The 24,215-nt window shown below is 52.3% G+C and overlaps 1 protein-coding gene across 2 annotated transcripts in view; it reads left to right on the top strand.

The window, feature by feature from the left end:
- Positions 1–7,334: 7,334 nt before the first annotated feature.
- The window catches only part of CPT1A (carnitine palmitoyltransferase 1A), an 80,338-nt gene continuing 63,457 nt past the window's right edge, over positions 7,335–24,215 (top strand). For both annotated transcript variants that reach the window (XM_025357178.1, XM_025357177.1), the window contains exon 1: positions 7,335–7,503. The gene's annotated coding sequence lies outside the window, so the exon portion shown is untranslated. The remainder of the gene's footprint in view (positions 7,504–24,215) is intronic.

A 24,215-nucleotide genomic window follows, 5' to 3' on the forward strand; every position in this document is an offset into this window, starting at 1 on the left:
CATCTCTACTAAAAATTACAAAAAATTAGCCAGGCGTGGTGGTGGGTGCCGGTAGTCCCAGCTACTCAGGAGGCTGAGACAGGAGAATTGCTTGAACCCGGGAGGTGGAGGTTGCAGTGAGCCAAGATCACACAACTGCACTCCAGCCTGGGTGACAGAGTGAAACTCCAACTCAAAAATAAAAATAAAAGGGAAAGAAAAGAAAACTGCCATAAGATTGCTACAAAACTGGTTAATGTCCTACAGGGCAATAAAATCATAACCTTGGGGAATTCTTGTTTCTATCAACTGAAATCCTTTGAATTTCTATTGGACAAAAATCTACCAGCTCGCATGTAACTTCACAGACTCTGGGGCCTCGTCCAAGATACTGTTCCCTAGAAAATGAGTGAATCCTTGAATGGGACAGTTAGGCAATGATCCAGTGTGACACTGAAATCACATTCAGACATGCTTTTGCCTTATTTCCAAGTTTGGGATATTTTTTCTTAATCTGTGTGACTCAGGAGGCTAGAGACGGGACTTCGAAGGGCCATAACTGGAATGATTTACTATGTGTGTGTGCCTGTGTGTGTGTTCGTGTGTGTGTGTGCCTGTGTGTGTGTGTGCATGTGCGTGTGTGTGCATGTGTGCACGTGTGTGCATGTGTGTGTTTCCAAGGATAGAATTTGTAGCCATCCTCGGGTTTTCCAAGGGTCAGTGACTCCTCGTTCCAAATTTTTTTTTTTTTTGAGACGGAATTTTGTTCTTGTTGTCCAGCCTGGAGTGCAATGGCGCAATCTCAGCTCACTGCAACCTCCGCGTCCCAGGTTCAAGTGATTTTCCTGCCTCAGCCTCCCAAGTAGCTGGGACTATGGATGTGTGACACTATGCCTGGCTCATTTTTGTATTTTTAGTAGAGACGGGGTTTCACCATGTTGGCCAGGCTAGTCTCGAACTCCTGAACTCAGATGATCCACCCACCTTAGCCTGCCAAAGTGCTGGGATTACAGGCATGAGCCATTGCGCCCAGCCCTTCCAAATTTAAAAACTATAAAGATTCAAGTTATTACCTACCTCTCTCGTTCTCCTTCTACCTCTACCTCCAAAGGGGAGGATTTATGCCTTTAACACAGAAGACCTTTTGTCAATGCTCTCATTTAAAAACTCAGGTGTCTGCTAAAATGAGCTACAGGAGGGTCACCTCCTCCCTGTGCGTGAAGTCCCAGTGTCGGGGCTGCCGGCATAGCAGTCAGGAGCAAGACTGCCCTGGCCCTGGTGATGGGCAAGTCGAGACACCAACTTCAATAGCATCCGTTAAGGCATTGCCTCCTCTGGGCCCAGCACGCTGCTCTGATCCCATGAAGAAGCTCAGGTCCTGGCCTGAATGCATACTCTCTAAGTAGGCTGGGTAGAGATGGGGGCCTCAGAGATGACTGGGGAAACTGAGGAAGGAGTAATAGTGACCCTTGAACTATTCTGACCATTTCAAACGGCCTTAAAGAGGCCCCTCATCTATCTGAAATTAACCTGTATAGATTAAAATGCCCAGATTTTTGGTTCTTGGCTGGCAGTACACGGTGTCTTGGCAGCCACTGTGCTTATTGACAAGCATCTTTTAAAGCAATGAATGAATTTTATGCTGGTCATAGTCTCCAGCTGGCAGTTTTGCAGATTTCTGCCGTATGCACCAGAAAATTCGTTATTCCCCCATTACATGTACTGTTTATAAGCAACAGTTTTTGTTTATTCATTTATATATTTTTTCCTTTTTTTCCAACATTCTCTGATCTGGGAGGGCAACAGTTTTGAAAACATGGACTCATGACGGGGTGGGGGGAATAATAATCCCAGCTAAAGCTTACGTGGCACCTGCTGTGTACCAGGGAATGCTCTAAGCACTCCTGTCAGTTACTCATCTTCATTACAACTCTCCAAGGCAGCTTCCGTTTCTTTCCCATGTTACAGATGAGGAAACTGAGGTGCAGGGAGGTTTAAGATCACTTGGCTAGTAAGTGGCAGAGACAGGATTTGAACCCAGGCTGAGTGGTTCTGGAGTTCACGCTCCCAACACCAGAATATGACTGCTTCTCCAAATAAATGAACTAATCAGAGTAAGATTAGAAAGAAAAGAGTGGTGAAAAGGTTGCTTATTAGTGCCCAGGGTCAATGTCCTCTCTTTTTTTTTTTTTTTTTTTTTGAGACGGAGTCTCACTCTGTTGCCCAGGCTGGAGTGCAGTGGCACAATCTCGGCTCACTGCAACCTCTGCCTTTTGGGTTCAAGTGACTCTCCCGCCTCAGCCTCCCAAGTAGCTGGGATTACAGGTGCCAACCACTATGCCTGGCGAATTTTTTTTTTTTTTTTTGTATTTTTAGTACAGAATGGGTTTCACCTTGTTGGCCAGGCTGGTCTCGAACTCCTGACCTCAAGAGATCCACCTGCCTCAGCCTCTCAAAGTGCTAGGATTACAGGGGTGAGCCACCACGCCTGGCCCATCCTCTTTTTTTGAAGTGAGGAAACTGAGGCCAGATGGGCAGTAAGCCACCCATGCAGCCAGCCAGACTCAGCTCTGTGCCCCGTGGCCTGCTGTTCCCTCTCCTGACCTCCATTCTTGCTTCTTCACTGTGCTGCCTCCCCAGGAAGGCAACCCCCTGCTGACCTTCCTTGTGCCTCAATGGGCCAGCCAGGGTGCTGGGGACTAAGAGGTGCAGAAGAAACAGTGGAGTCCTGGATCTGAAGGGATGAGGGAGAGTGGTGAAAGCTTGCTCATTAGTGCCCTGGGTCAAGGTCCTCTTTTTTTTTTTTTTTTTTGGTTTGTTTGCTTGTTTTTAGACTGAGTTTCAATTTTGTTGCCCAGGCTGGAGTGCAATGGCACGATCTCGGCTCACTGCAACCTCTGCCTCCCAGGTTCAAGCCATTCTCCTGCCTCAGCCTCCTGAGTAGCTGGGATTACAGGAGCCTGCCATCACGTCCAGCTAATTATTGTATTTTTAGTAGAGATGGGGTTTCACCACATTGGTCAGGCTGGTCTCCAACTCCTGACCTCAGGTGATCCACCCGCCTCAGCCCCGAAGTACTGGGTTTACAGGTGTGAGACTCCGCACCCAGTCAGTCCTCTTTTAAGTGAGGAAACTGAGGCACAGATGGGCAGCAAAGCAGCTAGGAACAGCTGGATAGAATGTGTTCTGGGCCGGGTGTGGTGGCTCATGTCTGTAATCCCACCACTTTGAAAGGCTGAGGTGGGCAGATCACTTGAGGTCAGGAGTTCAAGATCAGCCTGGCCAACATGGTGAAACCCTGTCTCTACTAAAAGTACAAAAATTAGCTGTGGTGGCACGTGCCTGTAATCCCAGCTACTTGGGAGGCAGAGGCAGGAGAATCGCTTGAACCCAGGAGGCAGAGGTTGCAGTGAGCCGAGATCACACCATTGCACTCCAGCCTGGGTGACGAAGAGAGACTCCATCTCAAACAAACAACAACAAAAGAATGTGTTCTGATCCCGCGTCAGAGCAGACCTGTTCGTTAAGAAAACAGTGCGCTTGTTGCTCTGAGTCCTTTCTGTGCACGTCCTCTTGCTGCGTGCAGGTGCTTTCGTTTGCATCACCCGGTTCTGTCCTCATGAAACCCTGGTGATGCAGGCTCAGCAAAGTGGAACTGACCATATTTACTCAACACCTACAGGGGCCCAAGGTTCAAGGTCAGAGGGACTACAGGCTTCGGAGAGGAGAGGGAAGCACACCACGCTGAGATTTCAACACCGTTTCCTATGGGGAAACCAGAACTGAGTTCCAAAATATCGTACATACTTCTGGATCAGAATCTGCTGGGAGTTGCCAGCAAGAAATGAGGCTGGTGAGATCGAGTGGGGACTCAGCTGTGCTCTTGGCAGGCAACAGGGTTTACCATTTTCTGTCACAATTGTTCATCTATTTTAGATGGGACAACGATAGTATGGTCATATTTTTTAGTTAAGAATATTTATCTTTTAGAAGTTTGTACTCAAGAATTTGAGGGCCGGGCGCAATGGCTCACACCTGTAATCCCAGCACTTTGGGAGGCTGAGGCGGATGGATCACCTGAGATCAGGAGTTGGAGACCAACCTGGTTAACATGGTGAAACCCTGTCTCTACTAAAAATACAAAAATTACTGGGCATGGTGATGCACGTCTGTAATCTCAGCTACTCAGGAGGCTGAGGTATGAGAATCGCTTGAGCCCTGGAGGCAGAGGTTGCAGTGAGGTGAGATTGCGCCACTGCACTCCAGCTTGGGGGACAGAGCAATACTCCATCTCAAAAAACAAAAAACAAACAAACAAAAAAGGAATTTGTGGACGTAACGGTAGGATTTCTGAATTTGCTTTAAAATAAACAGTAGGACTGGGCAGGAGTGGGTAGGAACACAAGCATATACCTTGGTCCTAGCTCAGTAACTGTTGAACTTGAGTTTTGGTTGTACGGGCCTTTATTATACTGTTCTGGTTAATTTTTTTCAAAGGTTTGGATTTTTCAAAATATTAGCCAGGCATGGCGGGAGTTGCCTGTGGTCCTAGCTACTAAGGAAGCTGGGGTGAGAGGATTGCTTGAGCCTGGGATGTCAACGCTGCAGTGAGCTGTCATTTTGCTACTGCCCTCCAGCCTGGGCAACAGAGAAAGATCCTGTTTCAAAAATGAATGAATGAATGAACAAAAAGGTTTGGATTTTTCCATAAAAAAGTATTTTTTAGAGTAAAAAGAGAAATCTTAGCGATAAATAAAAACATTACCTGCATTAAAAAGAAAAGTTTTCTTGTAGCTATGGTAGGCAACTGCTACAGTATTCAAACTGGGGCAGAATTTGTAAAAAAAAAAACAACAAAAAAAACCAAAAAAACCCAAAAACACCCACAAGGCTTGAGAAAGATTATTCTAGTTTCGGAGGCAGGCATGGAGATGTTTTTTGGCCCCAGGGAACTGAGGCTCAGGCCCGGAGCTCCCCGGGGGGCCTGGTTCTCTGGTTCTTTATTAATAGACTCAGCTTCGCTGCCGGGGGAGCCGCCGACCGGGGGAGGACAGCTGCCGCGTGGTCGGCGGGAGGGGAATGAGGCCTCCCCAGTGTGGCTGCAGTCGCAGGCTCCTTGCCGCCGCCGAGAGCACGGCCTCCATGGCACAGGTGAGCGTGGCGCCTCGACGCCCCCACAGACCAGGTACCTGTCCCTGCCCCGCCCGGCCTGCAGGTGGCACCGAGGCGGGGCGCAGGGAAGGGCGCACTGTCAAGGCCGAAGAGCCCTGGGAACAGACAGGGCGCGGGGCCAATCCCAGCTGGGCGCGCACCGGGGCGCTGAGCGAGGGAGGAAGTGACCTTGGAGCCGGGACCTGTAGGCGACTGAGGTTCCAGGGAAAGGAGGGAAGGGCATTTGAGGTGAGAATGACAGTCCAGCTTCTGTAGCGCAAACCGCGAAGGCCCACGCGCAAGGAGAGCCCCACGCGCAAGAACCGCCAGGGCCCGTGGGGTGCAGCCGCGCGTCGGGAACGTGTGCCCTGGCCCAGCCCCCCTGCCTTTTGGGGCGGTGAAATCTGCGGGGGTCGAGTGCCCGGGCTCACTTGTGGTCCAGACTAGAGCCAGCAGGGGGACAAACCCCCAACTTCTAACCTCAAAGAAACGCAAATTAAAAGGAGAGATGAGAGGTTCTTCCCTCCTTCACCCCTCCTTTTAGGATTGGCAAAGATTAAAATAATCCCTAATCGGAGACAGGGACCCGCTTGCACGCGCGGGTGGTAGTGGAAGTTGGTAAGCTTTTCGGCATGGTAGCTTGGCCTGTGGCATCAAAATGTTGCATGTGCCTGGTTGCGTCCCCTCCAGGGATCTATCCTACAGGAGAACCAGGAGCTCCAAGAGGTACATCGACGGCCAACGCAGCTTTTATTTATACCTGCAATGGTGGGGTCGGGGGCCGGGAGGAGGGCTTAATTGTCCACTGGGGGCCGCGTAAATGGATCACAGCATCGTAAAAGGAAATCTTACGCAGCCTTGGGAAGGCCGGCGTTCATCTCCGTCCCCCCACAGAGAACTATGTCCACGACTGAAGCCAAGCGAAAACAAAACAGCTTACAGACAGCTTGCTTCCTAGCCTTCCTTTAAAACAGTGAGCCTGAGAACCGCAGGGAGAGTTAACTGCAGCGGTGGTGGGGGGCGGGATCAAAGGAGAACTTTCATTTTCTCTTCTAAATTATTCTGCGGTAACAGGCAAATAATACAGAAAGAAGGATGGTTGCTAACATGGATTTTTCATAACTAGAAGTAGTCGACCTTAAAAAGAGCCGGGTTCATAAAAAATGGTTTAAAAGAGTCTTTGTTCATAGAATCGGTGCACTTATGGAGCACCTGCTGTATGCAGAGCTGCCAGCTCGCGCCTGGAAGCATTGCGGGTAAAGATAGGGGAGGGGTGGCTCCCGGGCAGGAAGAGCCCCTTGGCCCTCCTGTTATGCTTGGGGCCCCTCTCCCTCCCCGTCAACCCCCCGGGTCCCCTGCAGCTGCGCTCGCCCTAGACTCCTGGGACGGGTGGATGTTCAGTTCCCGCTCCCGGCCCCTCTCCCGAGCTCCAGCACAAGGGTCTCTCGGTCACTCTGCCCTGGACTCCAGCTACTCCTCTCCCGGCACCTATTATGTTCTTGACGTTGGAAGAATTATTTTAGTAAATCTCACCAAAGCCCAGTAAGGAAGGCATTTATATCCTAGCTAGATGAGGAGGAGCCACGCTGCCTCCGGATCGCTCGTGGTATAAGGTCTGATTTGGGGCATGGGCTGTGGAGTCAGATCTGGACCCACTGTCCGGTCTATCATTCCCCCCGCTTTTTTTTTTTTTAGAGACGGGGGTCTCCCTACGTTGCCCAGGCTGGCCTTGAACTCCTGGCTTCAAGCGATCTTCCCGCCTCAGCCTCCGGAGTAGCTGGGATTATAGGCGCGCGCCACCACTCCCGGTGGATCGGTTGCTCCTCAGCTCAGTGACGTTGGACAACTTATTTCCTGGCCCGCCACCCTTGTCTGCATAAAGGAGTCGGGGGTGAATACCATCAGGGGGTGCCTGGAGCATTACACGGGGCAATGCCGATAAGTCGCGAGCATGAGCCAGGCACATAGCCAAGCATTTTATGCGCACGGCCTCCACGAGATGACTCATTTTACGGATGAGGAAACTGAGGCTCGGAGGGTGAGGAATTTCGTCCTAGACCCCATTCCGGCAGAGGTCGAGGACGCGAGCACCCCCGGGAGCCTCAGTTTCCCTCCCCTTCTCGCCCCGTGGACGCCCCGCCCCGCCCAGGTCCCGGGTCCGCCCTCCGCGCGCCGGGAGTCCCCCGCCCGCCGGCGCCGCAGCCGGACCCGCCTCAGCCAATCCGCTGCCGCCGGCGTCGGGTGCGCTCGGCCTCACCCGCGGCCCTCCTTCTCCGGAGCCCGCTCGCCGCTCGCTCACTCAGCCGCCGCTGCCACCGCCGCCGCTGCCGCCGCTGCCGCCGCTGCCGCTGCCGCACCTCCGTCGCTGACTCGGTGAGGCCCGGCCGCGCGCGGTGGGGAGGGTGACGGAGCGGCCCTGCGGGCTGCGGGGGCCGGGCACGGGCGGCGCGCTGGGCTGCCGGGAACCGGACCTGGTGGGGGACCCCGCCGGAACCGGGACGCCGAGAGGAACCCCGGTATTCCCCCCGGACGGCGGGGTTGTGGAGATCCTGAACCCGGAGAGGGGCCGGGGCTCCCCATGTCCCGCAGGGGATTGGGTCTGGGGGCCTGCCGGGGGTCGGTCCGTCAGCAGGCGGGTCCGGTGCGGCCGTGGGAGGGATGCTCGGCCCTCCGGACTTGGCTGGAGGCCTCCGGCCCGGGGCCAACAGGGCCACCGGCTCCCTTGTCTCCCACTCCTTAATCTGCCCCGGACTGGATTGAGTCTGAGGGTCTGACCGGGGGTCGGTCTGCCTGCGGGTGGCCGCGGGAGGGATGCTGGACGCCCTGGATGCTTTCCAGGATGCCTTTGCCCGGGGCCAGTAGGGCCTCCGGCTCCTGTCCCTGCCCATCCCACCCGGCTCCGGAGAGGATTGGGTCTGAGGGTCCGCCCGTGGATCGGTCACCTGCGAGCAGGTGCAGTGCGGCTCAGGGAGGGATGCTTGGCCCTCGGGATTCGGCAGAACGCCGCTGACCCCATCCCAGCGCCGGTCTCCCCGGTCCCCCTCCCCAAGCCCGCCCTCGCAGTGCAGCCGTCGGGACACGCCCTTGGCGCAGGGACTCCAGGCGCGGTCCGAGCGCTGCGGTGAGCAGGCTGAGGGTGCCGGGCCCCGTGCCTGCTTGGGAGCGCTCCGCAGCCTCTCCCGTGCAACGCTGGGTCAAGGGCAGGTGGGCGCGGAGCGCGTGCCCAAGGTCGTGCCGGGCCGGGAGCTGCGGGGCCGCTGGAGGGTGGGGGTGTCACGTGGCCGGGCCCTGGCGAACTTGGCCAGCGAGCCTGACGGTGCGGTCAGGGCCACGCGGGGCAGCCCCTTCTTGGAGCCACCGCCGCGGCCAGCCAACAGCCGGCTTCTTTCGCTTTGTCAGGAAAGGCCGTGGGTCAGCGTCTTCATAATGTAAATCCGCCCTTGGCTTTCCTTAAAGCCGCAGGACTCAAAGACGAGGGCTGATCTTACTTAAAAAAAAGAAAAAAGAAAAAAAGAAAACAACTCAGAGAGTTAAAATCCCAGCTAACTACCAGGTTAAATACGTAACAGAGTTAATATTCCCAACTCAGCATAGGCTTTCGGTTCCTCTAGGCTCCGTGTGTTATAAAATATTTAAGAACAGATTTTAGTAGGAAGCCGGTAACTTTGTCAGTTACCGAATAAAATGAAAATCGGTTTTACCTTTTGCAACGGTGTATTTTGTTACACCATTTTCTTCCACAGGTGTCCGGTTTCTGGTCATTCCAGATATGCAAGCATGTTTATTTCCTTCTAAGCCACACACCAAGTGAATAAAAAGTGGCTGAGCCCTGGTCTTTTATTTATGCCAGGAAGCACCCCCACCCCCGGGCCTTTCCAAATTCTTTAAGGCGACTCTAACCGAGTAAACGTAGCAATTAAATTGAGGACATTAGTGTCGCTGAGGATGCACACCGCTGAGGCCAGCGAGCATCCAGCTGTCATTTGGTCTAGGGATTCTTTGGGTTGATTTTGCCTCAATACCAAGAACCTGTGGACTGCTTTTCGCATGTAAATTACTGGTTTCCTTCCTGTGAAGCATTGCTGCCTCGACCTTGCACTTGAACTCTATCTTAACAGTTGGAATCAAACAGTAAAAAGGGCCAGGTTTGGGAGTGCACACACTTTGTTTCAAAGTGGCAGAAATTAGCATCATGCACAGGCCAAAATAACGTTTCGAGTTGGTACTAAACACAAGCCGCCTACCCTGGGGCAGAGAATTAAACTGGGTTCCTTCCGATGCTGCTGCGGCTGCTGTGTTTGGCCCCAGCCTCGGACCAGTGGTCACCGAGCGGTCAAGCTGGGCCTCCGGGGAGTCCTGGAACGAGGGCCTGCCCTTACCCAACCTTGGCCCCGCGTGCCCATTCATAAAAACACTGTCAGTTTTCACTGGGGCTTCACAGTGAGCCCCTTTTAGACGCGCCCTGGGCTCTTGAGCGCGGTGCCTGCGTTTCTGGCTCGTTGGATGCAGCATCTGTCATCAGAAGCACTGAGCACCGAGCTGTCCCCAAAGTTGGGCACCGCAGGGCTCGACCTTTCCACGGAGAGGTGCGTTGCATTTCTCCCGCTGTCGCTGGGGTGGCCACAGGGACGCGCGCCAGCTCGCTCCGGAAGGTCTCTGTGGGCACGGCGGGTGGAACAGGATCCGAGCGCCTGGGACGCGCCAGCCCGGGGGCGGGGCTGCTGCTGACCTTTCCCCTACTTTTCTCAGCCGTCACGTGACGCCCGCCCGGGGCTTGGGGGAAGGGGCGGGGCGCGAAGCGGCAGTTGCTGGCGGTGCCCTTCCGAGGACGCGTTCCAAGCAAGCAATTAAACTTGCTGCCCGAAATCTAAAGGCGCAGGGGCGGTGGCAGCGGCGGCGGGAGGCGGAAACCGGCGCCTGCGCTGGCCAAGGGCTGCTTCTGCACTTTGATCGTTTGCATTTTTTCCTTTGTTGGAAAAAATGTTTAGTCACTCTGCATGGTTATTGTTGGCAGGCCAGAGTTCTGTTGCTGGTGGAAACCTGAACTTGAATTCCGGAAGAATTGGTGTTTTGAGAATTAAAATGGCTGTTCGAGATTGTTTGTGTTGGAGAGAATCTCTCCAACACACTTTAAAGAGGCCTCAATTGTCTTCTGCCAGTCTTGAGCTTTTCTTGTGAAGACTTTTTTTGTTGTTGTTTTTACAAATAAGCGATATAAGCACACGATGCAAAGTTAAAGAGGCACGAATGGGCCTGGACTCGTGGCTCACGTCTGTAATCTCACTGCTTTGGGAGGCCAAGGTGGGAGGATTGCTTTGAGGCCAGGAATGACCAACCCGGGCAACAGAGCCAGACCCCTGTCTCTACAAACAATTAGTAAGGCCTGGTGGAGTGCATCTGTGGTCCCAGCTACTCAGGAGGCTGAGGTAGGAGGATGGCTTCAGCCCAGGAGGTGGAGACTGCAGTGAACTATGATTGCACCACTGCACTCCAGTCTGGGTGACAGAGCCAGATCCTGTCTCTATTTTTTTTTTTTAAAGGTACAGATACAGAGTAGAGTTCTCACTTGGTTCCCCTCTCCAGATGCCACCACTATTAACAGTTTCTTTGACGACATGTACAGGATATGTTTTTTAAACAAATTGATTGCTTAACACAAGTAAGGACTTTTTTCTGCTTGCTAGCTTCAAATATTTGTTACCTTGTGTAAATTTCAACTTTTACCTCGTTCAAATGTCGGGTGAAGGTTGGATCCCCAGCAGGCCTGGGCTGAGGCCAGCTGCCTATTTGGGTAACTTGATAGCCTCAGAAGTGTCTGTCTGCCTTTGCCTTTTTTTTGGTGAGGATTGTTCTTGGGTCCAGGAACATCTTTGCAAGTTAACAATGAAAGAAATGATGCTGCTGAGTGAGGCGTGCCTCTCCAGGGTGGGCAGGAGGATCACGGTCACCTTGGAGGGTTGGGCAGTAGGGTGGGTACCGCTCTGCTTCCTGAGGGATATAGCTTAGGCGTTGGATATCAAGTTCTTTAGGTTAAGAAAGGAAGGCTTCATACTCCTGATGCTGGTGGTTTGTGGTACCCAGCCCAAGAGCCGGAGAGCCAGCCTGCGTTCTTCGTGTTCCCTAAGTCCCCACATGCGGCCGGGGCTAAGTGCTGCTACTTCTTCCTAACTCGCCCTTACACTCACCTTCCTCATTATTTCAGTGGCCCAGAGCAGACATTCAGATATGTGTTGAAGGAATGGCAGAACATTTGAGACATCCTTTCTTTTCCTTTTTTTTTCTTTAGTGACAAGGTCTTGCCCTGTTGTCCAGGCTGGAGTGCCGTGGCACAATCATAGTGCACTCCTGGCCTCAAGCGATCCTCCCACTTCAGCCTCCCAAAGCACTGGGATTAGAGGCATAAGCCCCCTCACCCTGTCCGAGGCACCCTTTTTCCACTCTGGATTGCCACAACCTCCTGACGAAGGGCACTGTTACTTCTGTGTGTGTTATGGGAAGTTCCTGTGAGGGAGGCAGGGAGTAGAGGAGCATTTGGGTCCCCCCTCAATGCACCTTCCTTTCTTCACGCTGCTACTGTGGCTGAGGACGTCTGGACCCGAGACCACGTCCCTATTCTCTCCCCGCAGCAAGCTGCTAGCTCTCTGTAGTGACGTCTGCTTTGCCCACCAGCCCTGGCTCACTCTGGGGGTCCTGTGGTCATCGAGTCACATTGAGTCACCACAGAGAGCGTTCCTAACGCTGTATTCTGACGCCCTGGTGAGGAGTAAACTTAATAACCTTGAAGAAACCGTCAGCCGAGCGCGGTGTACTTCTCCCAGCACTTCAGGAGGCCACGACGGGTGGATCACGAGGTCAGGAGATCGAGACCAGCCTGGCCAACATAGTGAAACCTCGTCTCTACTAAAATACAAAAAATTAGCGGGGCATGGTGGCGCACGCCTGTAGTCCCAGCTACTTGGGAGGCCGAGGCAGGCGAATCGCTTAAACCTGGGAGGCGGAGGTTGCAGTGAGCCGAGATCACAATCACGCCACTGCACTCCAGCCTGGTTGACAGAGCAAGACTCTGTCTCAAAAAAAAAAAAAAAAAAAAAGAAAGAAAGAAACTGTCATATGCTATCACTGAAATTTGGCTTTTTATCAAATGATTCTTCATTTATAAAAGCATTTATCCCTGATTTGTCAACTGTCATTTCCTCCGGTACCCTGAAAAAGATTTAATACGTGAAGGTTTGCTTTCCTTTTTCTTTCTTTCCTCCCTCTCTTCCTTTCTCCCTTCCTCCCTCCTTCCCTCCCTCCCTCCCCTCCTTCCTTCCCTCCCTTTCTTTTCTTGGATATTTGGTTTCATTTTTCTTTCTCTCTTTTCTTTTCTTTTCTTTTTTTTTTTCTTTTCTTTCTTTTGAGGAAGTCTCACTCTGTTGCCTAGGCTGGAGTGCAGTGGTGTGGTCTCAGCTCGCTGCAGCCTCCGCCTTCTGGGTTCAAGCGATTCTCCTGCCTCAGCCTCCCGAGTAGCTGGGACTACAGGTGTGTGCTACCATGCCCAGCTAATTTTTGTATTTTTAGTAGAGACGAGGTTTCACCATGTTGACCAAGCTGGTCTTGAACTCCTGACCTCAGGTGATCTGCCTGCCTCGGCCTCCCGAAGTGCTGGTATTACAGGCATGAGCCACCGTGCCCGGACTTTTTTTTTTTTTCCAGAGACAGGATCTTGCTTTGTTGCCCAAGCTGGAGTACAGTGCCGTGGTGCCATCATGGTTCAACATAATCTCCCATTTGGGCTCAAGGGATCCTCCTTCTTCAGCCTCTTGCACAGCTAGGACCACAGGCACATGCCACCACACCTGGCTAATTTTTTATATTTTTTGTAGAGACAGGCCTCACTATGCTGTCCAGGCTGGTGTTGAACTCCTGGCCTTAAGTGACCCTTTTACCTTGGCCTCCCAAAGCGTTGGGATTCCAGGCATGAGCCACCATGCCGGGCTTCCTGGTTTCTTTATCCTTCTTCACATACACACAGTGGCTAAGATCACATTTGTCTGTGTTTATCTAACCATTACTTATTGATGTGGTGCACTATAAGGTCTGAATTTGAATTGGCTTAATTTTTTTTTTTGAGATGGAGTCTCGCCCTGTCGCCCGGGCTGGAGTGCAGTGGCGCAATCACGACTCACTGCAGCCTCCACCTCCTGGATTCAAGCAGTTCTCCTGCTTCAGCCTCCCGAGTAGCTGGGATTACAGGCACGCACCACCAAGCCTAGCTAGTTTTTATTTTTTAGTAGAGACGGAGTTTCATCATGTTGGCCAGGCTGGTCTCAAACTCCTGACCTCAAGTGATCCACCCGGAATTGGCTTAATTTTTACAGTACCTGGTAAGACAGAGTCTCGCTCTGTCATCCAGGCTAGAGTTCAGTGGCATGATCATAGCTCACTGTAACTTCAAACTCCTGGGCTTGAGCGATACTCCCGAGTAGTTGGGACGACAGGCATGCACTACCCACACTTGACTAATTTATGTATGTTTTGTAGAGATGGGGTCTTGCTACATTGCCCAGACTGGTCTCAAATACCTGGGCTCAAGCGAACTTCCTGCCTCTGCCTGCCAAAGTGTTGGGATTACAGGCATGAGCCACCATACCCAGTCCAGAATTCCTTTGATTTTATTATTTTTGTTTTTTGAGATGAAGTCTCACTCTGTCACCTAGGCTGGAGTGCAGTGGCATGATCTCGGCTCACCACAAACTCTACCTCCCGGGTTCAAGCGATTCTCCTGCCTCAGCCTCCCGAGTAGCTGGGATTACAGACACCCACCACCACACCTGGCTAATTTTTGTATTTTTAGTAGAGATGAGGTTTTGCCATGTTGACCAGGCTGGTCTTGAACTCCTGACCTCAGGTGATCCACCTGCCTCAGCCTCCCAAAGTGCTGGGATTACAGGCGTGAGCCACCGTGCCCAGCCCAGAATTCATTTTATAACCTGACAACCCATTATATTGACCCCATAAATGTGAATAGTCCGTTACGATAAACTTCAGTACAGGAAATTCACTGTGTGGCCAATTTAAATGATGTGAATATTGAATGATCAGTCATGAATTCAAGGTGCAACCTTTCATAATGAAAGCTCCAGGCTGGGTGTGGTGGAGCACACTTGTAGTCCCAGCTTAGGCTGAGGCAAGAGGCTCTCTTGAGCCAGGAGTTCAGAACAAGACTCTGTCTTATAAAAATAAATAAATAAATAATGAAAATTCCTTCACCTTTCCTGTACATGAAACTCTCTAAAAAACATAAGGTGAGTCTCACATTCTCACTTCTAAGGTGCTTCCATCGGGTTTGGGAAACAATTTCTTTCTTTTTTTTTTTTTTCTTTTTTGAGATGGAGTTTCGCTCTTGTTTCCCAGGCTGGAGTGCAGTGGTGCGACCTTGGCTTACTACAACCTCCGCCTCCCAGGTTCAAGCAATTCTCCTGCTACAGGCGCCCACCACCACACCCAGTTAATGTTCTGTAATTTTAGTAGAGATGAGGTTTCACCATGTTGGCCTGGCTGCTTTTGAACTCCTGACCTTAGATGATCCACCCGCCTCGGCCTCCCAAAGTGCTGGGATTACAGGCATGAGCCAACACACCCAGCCGACTTTGGGAAATAACTTCTATTTGTGTGTATACACATTTACTGGAAAAGTACAGGGGCACCATTACAGATATGCATATCTGCAATTGAATAACGAGGTGGCTCACACGGTGCGGAGAGCATGCACCCATGCTTGCCCAGTGAAGAGGAGCTGCTGCTTTTCTTCCTTCCCATGATTGCTAATGTTTGCCTGCACCTCAGTTCAGAAGAGCCACGAACTTTACTGCACGTGCGTGCTAGTTTTAGGGAAACCCCTGGGCTGCTGATGTCCTTCCAGAGCCTTCCTGGTACTTCCCTTGAAGTTCTTTGGGCAGCAGGGAGGAGGCCAGGCCAGATTTTTGCTACCTTGGAAATCATGCATGTTGTGAAGGTGGTTTCCCCGGACTGGAGCCAGTCCCGGAGGCCCGCACTAGCTTTCTAGCCAAGCAGTACCTTCCCAGGCATTGGTCACCCAGGCATCCAAGAATGTGTTGTCGATGATAAGATAACTGCCCTGCCCTTCGCCAGAGACACTGCTTCCGACTCTGCCTACGATGCCTCCTCCAGTTTTTCCAGGAATGGGGCCCATGTCATCCAGCCTCACACTTTCTCTTTTCCTAGAGGCCCTGCCCGGTATTCCTGCTGAGCTAAGCTGTCGCTTCCCACGGCTAACCTTTTCTCGGAGGATTTCCAGCACAATGTTTTACCGCTGGAGGAGATGGGCAGCTGTTAGCTAGGTTTGAGCAGAAGGCAGAGCCTGCTCCTGTGTGCGTGGGCACTGTGCAGTGGGAAGACTGCAGCATGTGGATAATTTTACAGTTGGCGCCGATGGTGTTTGTATTTACTGGAGTTTTATTGCTGGCTGCAATCTCATCATTTTGGTTACAACAGTGACCTAATTTTGTATCTGTGTTGTAACTTTAGAAATCCTAAGGAGAACTTTTTGTGTAGTACCTACCACTTTGCTTTGGGATTTAAGAGTACAAGTTTTGGAGTTGGACCTGGGTTTTTTTTGTTTTGTTTTGTTTTGTTTTTTTTTTTTGAGACAGAGTCTCACTCTGTCGCCCAGGCTGAGTGCAGTGGTGCAATCTCAGCTCACTGCAACCTCCACCTACCGGGTTCAAGAAATTCTCCTGTCTCAGCTTCCCTAGTATCTGGGACTACGGGCGCACACCACCATGCCCAGCTAATTTTTTGTATTTTTAGTAGAGACTGGGTTTCACCATATCAGTCAGACTGGTCTCGAACTCCTGACCTCAGGTGATCCATCTGCCTCAGCCTCCCAAAGTGCTGGGATTAGAGGCGTGAGCCACCACGACTGGCCTGGGCCTGGGCCTGGGTTTGATTTCCAGAGCTATGATTTGCTGGCTGTGACACTGGGCAAGTTTCTTGATATCTAAGCCCTGGTTTTCTCATTAGTACATGGAGGTAGCCCTACTACCCATTTCCTGGGGTGCTAGTGAGAATTAAATGACCTAATGCTAGTCAAATACATCAATATAAAAATGTATATGAGTCACATTGTCTAGCATATGCCAAAGGGTTTGGTAAAAGGAATGTTCTGAGTTGGGTGCAGTGGCTCAGGCCTGTAATCCCAGCACTTTAGGAGGCCGAGTTGGACGGATCGCTTGAGGTCAGGAGTTCGAGACTACCAGCCTGGTCAACATGGTAAAAGCCCATCTCTACTAAAAATACAAAATTAGCCAGGCGTGGTGGCGCATGCTTGTAATCCCAGCCACCTGGGAGGCTGAGGCAGGAGAATCACTTGAACCCAGGAGGCAGAAGTTGCTGTGAGCTGAGATCATGTCACTGCACTCCAGCCTGGGTGATGGAGCAAAACTTCATCTCAAAAAAAAAAAAAAAAAAAGAATGTTCTTTATCTTCATTATTAAGAGCACAAAAAGGAATCTGTATGTCTTCCCTACCTACCTTCCCACCCACCTATTAGTATCTCCATACCTGTTGATTGCAAGGCTATGTTGAAAGACTTCTGCCCCACTCATAAATTATTTACATATTTCAGTTGCTATAAAGACCATTTTCTTGGAAGTCTGTTATCACGCACCAAGTTTTATTGTTTGTTTTATATTACAGAGGCAATTCCCGTATCTCCGTTTTCCTTGGGCGTGTTTTGAAACCTGGCAATGCACAGTGCATCACACTGACCTTTCACCTGCTTTCCTCGGCCACCTGCCTGTCTCAGCTCTGCAGGATTGGGGGTGCAGGGGTGGGGAGGTTTGCTCAAAGGGCATAAGGACCTGTGTCATGGGTGGCTTCTTGATTACGTGGCCAGTGTTAGGATTCATAGGCCAATGACTTCGAAAGAGGTGAAAGGTTTTGGTTAAAAGGAATTGATTAGGGAGAAAGAGAACAAAGTGAACACTTTCAAAAAACAAAGTAGCAGAGCTGTTTATTGGCCAAGGATTTGGGGAATATTGAGCAAAGTTGTTAAAATGAAGATAATCGTAACAAAATTGAAGATGTGTTATCACCAGCCCCCCTAATTGTTCATGTAGCATTCAGTGTTAGAGAAATGTCTGGAGTCTTCAGGATTCAGGATTCGATTCGGATGACACAAGGATTCACGTCCTTGAGAAGTGTATTTGGAAGACTGGACACGGAACTCACAAGTGAAGGTCGTTTGCCAGCCGGTGCAGGTGACATTGATAAATGTCTCTTGTGGAATTTCTTGGGGAGTTTGGATTCATGGGCTGCCTGCTAAAGTGCTGGGAGCTTTAAGCTAAGTATGAAGAAAGGAGAAAACAGAAATGGAAAAAGAGCTGAAGGCCTCCCAGCTGCGAGCAAGTTAGTGGCATAGGTCAAGGCCGGTGGGCCTGGCGGAGGGGCAGGTGACAGGGAGAGCTGAGCTTGGAAGGCGGTGGGAACAGCCACGGAATAGGTGAGCTGGAGACGGGACAGTGGATTTGTGACAGCTGTGATGAAGGGCTTGCAGCCTTGGTTGGGGCCTTTTATTCTGCATCTCTGTGTGGTTCCGAGAGCAGATTCGCATAAGGTGCTTAAGTGCTCTGGCACAGACCTCAGTGACGAGTCCCTTCATAGCCTCCAGGATGGCACGTGGCCTGGCTCCCATGCTTCACCTGGGAGTTGTTGAGCACCCAGTGTGCTCTGGGCAGGGAGGTCTGTGTGAGCTCCCAGCGGGTGGGCTCCAGGTGGGCGATCTCCACCCCGCACCCCCCAACCCCGCTCAGCCTCCCCCACTCCCCAACTGCACTCAGCCTTTCTTTTTTTTTGAGACAGGGTCTCACTCTGTTGCCCAGGCTGGAGTGCGGTGGCACAATCTGGGCTTGCTGCAGCCTCGACCTCCCAGACTCAAGAAATCTTCCCATCTCAGCCCCCAGAATGGCTAGGACCACCGGTATGCGCCACCACGTCCAGCTAATTTTTTTTTTTTTTGAGACAGAGTCTCACTCTGTTGCCCAGACTGGAGTGCAGTGGCACAATCTCGGCTCACTGCAAGCTCCGCCTTCCCGGGTTTACGCCATTCTCCTGCCTCAGCCTCCCGACTAGCTGGGACTACAGGCGCCTGCCACCTCGCCCGGCTAGTTTTTTGTATTTTTTTAGTAGAGATGGGGTTTCACCATGTTAGCCAGGATGGTCTCGATCTCCTGACCTCCGCCCGTCTCAGCCTCCCAAAGTGCTGGGATTACAGGCTTGAGCCACCGCGCCCAGCCCCAGCTAATTTTTTGTATTTTTGGCAGAGAAAGAGTTTTGCCATGTTGGTCAGCCTGGTCCTGAACTCCTGGACTCAAGCAATCTCCGTCTTGCCCTTCCAAAGTGCTGGGATTTCAGGCGTGAGCCACTGCGCCTGGCCTCCCACTCAGCCTTTCAGGGCTCACACCCACTTGGGGCAGAGGCACAGGCCAGGCCCTAGCCACCGTGCCAGCTTCTCAGAAGTGATTTCTGTCCTTGCAGTAAAAATAGACACATCCGCGGCCCCACCACAGTGCCGGACGACGTGGTGTCTTTGGCGTGGTGGAGGCCGCTGGGGTGTTGCCGCCGCCTCCGATTTACCCTATAGCAGTCCTGGGGGCACATAGCAAGGAGGGGTCTTAGGTCAGGAACAGCCCCCAAGGGTCCGCCTGTTTCACTTACCCAGAGCTGCCTCCTCCACGAGTCCGTTCCCAGGGCTAGTTTGGGATTCCTGTCCGAGGGCTCCATGATGATTTGAGGGAGCGAGTGAGTGACAGGGAAGAGGTTAAGTTCCCTTTTCATCCATCTGTATTTTTCTGCATTTTCTTATTTCTCCCTTTTAACTTTTCTTCCTCCTTCTCTTTTCTGCCTTTCTTTCCAGTAAAAGTGTTCTCTCCTCTAGCCATCCTTGAACTTGGGGCGCAGGTGCACGCCCTGCCGTGCAGCTTGGATCTCAGTGGTCACACTGTGTAAACTTCGTTCCACGGGACACCACCTCTCCCCACCTGGGCTGTGATATGTCTCCGAGACCTGGGCATGGAAGAAAATCGCAGCAGGAGAGGGGCTGCAGATAGGCCAGCCCCTGGGGTGACGTGGGTTAAAGAGCAGCTGGGCAGGTCTCTCTGGGAAGTCTCTGTATGGGGGTGGCTTGGAGAAAGGAGGGCTGGGCTGTAGAGCAGACGTGTTGCTGCTGGGACATGTGAGCCCGGGGACCTTCACATCAGCAGGTTCTGGGGACTGGAGTGAACAGCCCTAGTCCATCCCTGCTCCTCCCCAGGCAGGGCAGGTGCCAGCGTTCTCAGTAAGAGAAACCCTGGGGAGGATGTGGGCATGTGGGCAGGTGGCAAGATTCATTGTCAGCTGGTGAAGTTTTGGCTGGTTGAGGATGTGCTTGGAAGGTCAGGTGCAGTGTGCTCAGGTTTAAGCTAAAGTCCCGGGGGGCTGGCTGACTCCCGGGGTGCAGGGGGAGCCACCTACTAGTTCAGAAGCCAGAGGGGCCCAAGGCAGCAGCAGATGGACCGGGGCCAGCTTGTGTGCCTGGCGGCCTCCCCCAGGAGGAGGAAGAAGCAGGAAGTGGGGCCAGCCCACAGAGACTAACGGTTTAGTTGTACACCGTGAGTGGGACGTGGCAGGGCACCCACCAGCCCGAGGAGGCTGATGCCTGCTTGACCACGCCTCAGGCCATGCCGTGCCCCTGCTGCCCTCCTCGCTACAGCCTCAGGAGGGCCGAAGGGGTGAGCAGAGAGGCTGCCTAGTGTCGGTGGCCTGGATCCAGACACAGTCCCGGCCGCCAGTTGGCCTGAGGGCCCTTCCTCCCAGTATGCTAGAGCTCCCAGCCACAGTGCCCAACCTGGCAGGGCATGCCCAGGACTCCAGGGAAGTCTTCCAGGAAGGGGAGATGTAACACATGGGTGCCCTGGCCTCCTGCCCTCGATGAAAGTTGCTGGGGAGGAGAAGACGCAGTGAGTCTGGTGAGGGACTCCCACGCAGGTGGGAGGTGGAGGGCCCTGACCCAGGCCTGGCTGTAGCGGACAGGTGGCCCATTCTGGACACACAGAAGTGGAAGGAACACAGGCTGCAAAGTGGTGGAGTGTGCTTCCGCTCCAAGAAGCTCCTGGCTGGGGCCGATGTGGCAGCGTTGGCGAAGTGGGCAGGGCGCTCAGACGCCCTGGAAAAGCTGACTTGGGAGACACAGGGAGATGGGGTGTCGAGCAGCAGGTGGGACTTCGGCGAGGGCAAAGAGGACAGGATGACCACGTCAAGAAGGAGCTGGACCTTTGGTAGAGCAGGCAGGGCAGGGCAGGCATGAGGAAGGCTGCCCCAGAGGCCAGGGGTGCCCACGAACACCATGCTGTTTTTCTACCCCCATTAAAATACGATGCTGCAACATGGACAAGGCCACTGTCTGCTGCTTTGTTTGCAACAGTGAAAAAGTGAACAGAGAAGTTCCCTGAACCCCAGCAGGGACACAGGAGCAGACTGGTTCCCGCCAGCAGAGGGGTGCAGGACAGCAGGGCCAGTGCTGCATGGGTGGGCATGGGGCAGCTTGGAATTCAGTGTGGACGAGAAGCAAGTTGCAGGAGTTTGCACAGAGCATTTGTGTGTGCCTCACACGTGTGTGGTGGTACTGTATGCACTTGTAGATACTCAAATATGTAGGGAAAGATGAGCCCCGCATTCTGGGGACAGGGAGAGGAGGTTGTATCTATTGCATCTTAGAAATTTTTGCAGGGCTGGGCGCCTGTAATCTCAGCAGTTTGGGAGGCCAAGGAGGGAGGACTGCTTGAGTCCAGGAGTTCAAGACCAGCCTGGGCAACATAGTGAGATCCTGTCTCTACAAAAACAGAAATAAACAAACAAACTGGTGTCAGGGGTAGGTTGGGGAGGACATTCTAAATCAATACAGCAAAATGTTAAATTTGTTCATTCCGGGAGGGTACACAGGTGTTATTTTCTGCTTGCCTGCGTGTTTGCAGTATCTTGTGATTTAAAGCATTTAAGACAGAAAGCAGTCTTGCTGTATAATATAGTAAAGTTCACTGGGGCTTGTGTGTGTGTGTGTGTTTGTTTTGAGACAAGATCTCGTTCTGTTGCCCAGGCTGGAATGCAGTGGTGTGATCATGGCTCACTGTAGCCTCAACCTTCCAGGCTTAGGTGAGCCTCGCCCTTCAGCCTCCCAAGTAGCTGCGACTACAGGTGCTCACCACCACACCTGGTTTGTTTCTGTATTTTTAGTAGAGATGAGGTTTTGCCATGTTGCTCAGGCTGGTCTCAAACTCCTGGGCTCAAGCGATCTGCCCGCCTTGGCCTTCCAAAGTTTTTCTGAGGCTTATCTGAGGTCCAGGAATTTATCGGTGACTGGCCTTCTTCACCCCCTCGTCATCCCCACTCCTTCTCCCTGAGCACCAAGCGCTTGGAATCGCTCTGCGGCCCTGGCCCTGGGCTTGTTGTCCGCCCATCCCAGTCTCAGCTGCTCACCTGCCTCAGCTGGCTGCTCTGTTTCCAGGAAGGTGAGGTGAGCCACCTGTGGTCCCAGTCCTGTTTATGCCAGTGTGGTGAGGCCGCAGACCCGATTTACTTTGAGGGATCCCGTTTGCGCTAAGTATGTTATAGAAAGGCATGCTGAGGGCCAGAGTGGCTTGTTTTTTTTTTTTTTTTTTATTTTGACGGCGTCTCACTCTCTCAACCAGGAGTGCATGGCCTGATCTCAGCTCACTGCAACCTCTGCCTCCCGGGTTCAAGCGATTCTCCTGCCTCAGCCTCCCAATTGGCTGGGAATACAGGCACGCACCACCAGATCCGGCTAATTTTTGTATTTTTAGTAGTGACAGGGTTTCACCATGTTGGTCAGGCTGGTCTTAAACTCCTGACCTCCAGTGACCCTCCCGCCTCAGCTTCCCAAAGTGCTGGGATTACAGGCCCAAGCCACTGCACCTGGCCTCAGGTTGACTTTCAGTGCAGCGGTACGTCAAGGCAGGAAACGTGCTGACCACTCTCAGACTCTGGCCTGGTACCCTCTACCCTCCAGGGCCAGGGAGGGAAGGGGGGTGCGGTGTGAATGGCTTTATCTGGTTATCATTCTTCAGAGTTCCTCAGTTTTAGAGACGTTAGGAACCCTCTGCCCCACGTCTGGAGTGAGTGAGGCTGGCCCAGGAGCTGGGTGGCTCTCACCGGGGTCGGTTGGCCTCCGTGAAGCCACGGCGGCTGTGTCTTCTGCAGTCCCCCAGCTTTGTTTCCGGTGACTCAGAGGTGGGAGAAGCTGCCATTCTGCATCCACTCCCAGCTGCGTGAAAGCCAGGGAACAGGTGTGCCCTCTGTCTGGGGAGAGGTGAAGTCCCTGCATGGGGCGCTGCCTGGCCTCCTGCCTGAAGAGGAAGCACCTGGAAAAGACTGGCTCGGTGAGGCAGGGGGCGCAGGCATTGGGGGGAGGTGGGCACTGGGGGAGGGGGGCACTGCGGGGAGGCCCTGCTTTTCCTTTTTCATCCTTTTTATTCCAGGGTCATAAAAACCGTGTTGGGTTGGGCAAGCAGGTGGTGATTGTTCAGCTATTTCCAGGTTGTGGGTAGTGGGGATGGAGTAAGGGGGCTTGGGCATGGCCACCTTTCCACACACTCTGGCCCCGGAAACCTTTGCTCCTCCTGATTTCATCTTCTCTGGCTCTGGATGGGTTATGCCATTTCTCTGCTGCCAGCCCTGTTGTATTGGGTGGGCTATGGGGTGAGAAGTGTGTGCCTCCCTTCCTGGGAGCTGGGCACCTGGGGCACTTGGAGTGTGTGAGGAGCTCTCCAAATGTGAGATTTTTGAGCTCCGATTGCAGTGGACAAGTGTTTCATTTCATTCAACACATTCTAAAACATCAGGAGATCTCGAACGTGCACAGAAGAGAGGCTTGCCTGCTGGGCTCGGGCGGCCGTGCCCTTCACCGGTTCTCACGCGTGGCTCCTTCATAGCCGTGCCTCCATTCATCCTACCCCAAGTGATTCTGAAGCAAGTCCCAGACATGATAAAAGATAAAATTAGGCTGGGCACAGTGGCTCACAGTACTATGGGAGGCCAAGGTGGGCAGATCACCTGAGGTCAGGAGTTCAAGACCAGCCTGGCAACATGGTGAAACCTGGGCTCTATTAAAAATACAAAAATCAGCTGGGTGCAGTGTTGGGCGTCTGTAGTCTCAGCTACTGGGGAGGCTGAGGCAGGAGAATTGCTTGAACCCGGAAGGCAGAAGTTAAAGTGAGCCTAGATAGTGCTACTGCATTCCAGCCTGGGTGACAGAGCGAGACCTAAGAGTCTCAAAAAAAAAAAAAAAAAGATAAAATTGCATGTATCATTATGTTAGTTCCTATCGATAAAAGATGGGAAAGTTTTTTAAAAATAACCACTGCCTGAGTGCCATGGCTCACACCCACAGTCTCGACTACTCAGGAGGCTGAGGCAGGAGGATTGCTTGAACCCAGAGCTGCAGTGAGCTGTGACTGTGCCACTGCACTCTAGCCTGGGCAGCAGAGCGAGACTCTGTCTCTTAAAAAACATAACCACAATATCTTGTAATACCTAAAAGATAATTAACAGAAATTCCTTAATGCCATGAGGTAACAGTTGTTTTGAATGAGTCTTTTTAAAAATTTAATTTAATTTTAGATTCGGGGGTACATATGCCTGTTTGTTACATGGTATTTTGCATACTGGTGGGTGTTGGGCTTCCAGTGTACCCAGAGTGCCCTCAATGAAAGGGAAGAGAGTGAACATTGTACCTGATAGGTAATTTTTCAACCCTTGCCCCGCTTCCTCCCTTCCGTTTTGGAATCCCCAATGTCGTTATTTCCATCTTTGTTTTTCTTTTCTTTTTGAAATAGAGTCTTGCTCTGTCACCCAGGCTGGAGTGTAGTGGCCCGATCTCAGCTCACTGCAACCTCCACCTCCCAGGTTCAAGCGATTCTCCTGCCTGAGCTTCCCAAGTAGCTGGGATTACAGATGCCTGCCACCACGCCAGGCTAATTTTTGGTATTGTTTGTTTGTTTTTGAGACGGAGTCTTGCTCTGTCCCCCAGG

The sequence above is a fragment of the Theropithecus gelada genome, chromosome 14 (genome assembly GCF_003255815.1).
Source record: "Theropithecus gelada isolate Dixy chromosome 14, Tgel_1.0, whole genome shotgun sequence".
Classification (NCBI taxonomy): Eukaryota; Metazoa; Chordata; class Mammalia; order Primates; family Cercopithecidae; genus Theropithecus; species Theropithecus gelada.